This window comes from Mus caroli, unplaced genomic scaffold (assembly GCF_978045245.1).
Source record: "Mus caroli unplaced genomic scaffold, Mus_caroli_1 scaffold_2, whole genome shotgun sequence".
NCBI classification, from domain to species: Eukaryota; Metazoa; Chordata; class Mammalia; order Rodentia; family Muridae; genus Mus; species Mus caroli.
The window spans coordinates 73,677,175-73,678,711 of NW_028227257.1; positions in this window are offsets into that span (position 1 = coordinate 73,677,175).

Below are 1,537 nucleotides of genomic sequence, written 5' to 3' on the forward strand. Positions count from 1 at the left end.
GCGAGGTTGGCAAGTGGATAGAGATGTTCCATCTACAGCTGCACAGTCTTAGTTGCTTATTCTCGGCACTGTGAACAGCTGTGAGTTTCTGCCGTAACTCTACCATTGCAATAAGAAATTTCTCAGACCAAGGCTGAGGCAGCACACATGTGAGCTATAGACTCCACAAATTACGTGACTACAGTCAAACAGAAGGCATGCTCTCCCAACTAGAAAAATCAAAGAATCCCCTCACTGAACTCTTCATTTGTATTCTCATCGTAAGTCGTAGTTAACTTTATTTCCACTGGATTGGCCATGGGATAACCAGATACTTGGTCCAACACTTTTCTGTGTTTCTGAATTTGCTTCTGGGAAAGAGGGGGTGTTATTTGAGTCAGTAAACTGAGTAGATTGCCCTCATTGATGTAAGTACGGCTTATTAACTTAGCTGAAACTCTAACTAGAAAATAATAGTAGCCTTCACATGAATACTAGAGACTCCTTGTCTCCTGGCCTTGAGCTAGGACATGAGTTTCTTCTGCCTTTGAACTTAAACTGAAATGTCAGCCATTTTTAAAGCCCTAAGCCTTGCAGTCCTAACTAAAACAGCAAGATTGGCTCACTCAGATCTCTAGTTTGTTGACTGTAAAGTTAAGGAATATTTCTGTCTGTAAAGGCCTGGATTCATTTCTTATTCTCTCTCTCTCTCTCTCTCTCTCTCTCTCTCTCTCTCTCTCTCTCTGTGTGTGTGTGTGTCTGTCTGTCTGTCTATCTGCTGTCTGTCTGTCTCTTCCTCCTTCCCTTTTTCCCTCTACACACAAACACACACACACACACACACACACACATACATTCTGCTCTTCTTGAGAACCCTAATATACCCTGTAAATATAGTCCTTCAAAAACACCTAAGGAAATCCTTTGAGAAAGTAAATTTGATCACATCAGTTTTGTACCAAAAGTACCATAGTGGCTTCCCCTCCTCCTTTGAGTAAAATTCTTTGATATTTTAGGAAAGGGGAAGAGAAGACAGAAGGAGAGGAAAATCCCATGGATGCTTGTTTCATCTCCATGGTCAAATAAGAATAGACACTTGAACATGCTGTGTGCTTAGATGTAGATTTAAGTTCATGTAGTTAAGCTGGTGAAGTCTCCTGGACTTCAGGTGATTGAACCACACTATATAAGTGTTAAATAACATGATTTTCTTAGATATTAAAAGGTACATATTAGGAAATTGTTCACAATGTCTATGACAAAGGTAATATGTAATGTAGTGCTCATAGCCAGATACCATAGAAATGTTCTGACTGACTCCTGATCCCTTGCCCAGACGTACCTACCACAATTAATGTCTATGCTTCCCCTTAAATAGTGAATATATCTGCCTGTAAAGATATTTATCAGGGTACACAGACCAAACCTTATTCTACACTTAAATTCAACTCAGTAGCATGAGCCAGGCATTTTACAGCTGACCTTGGTGGCCCTCCAGCTATCATGGGATGCATGGTATTCTATAATCTGGCTATGTCCTATTTGATGGAATAAGAAA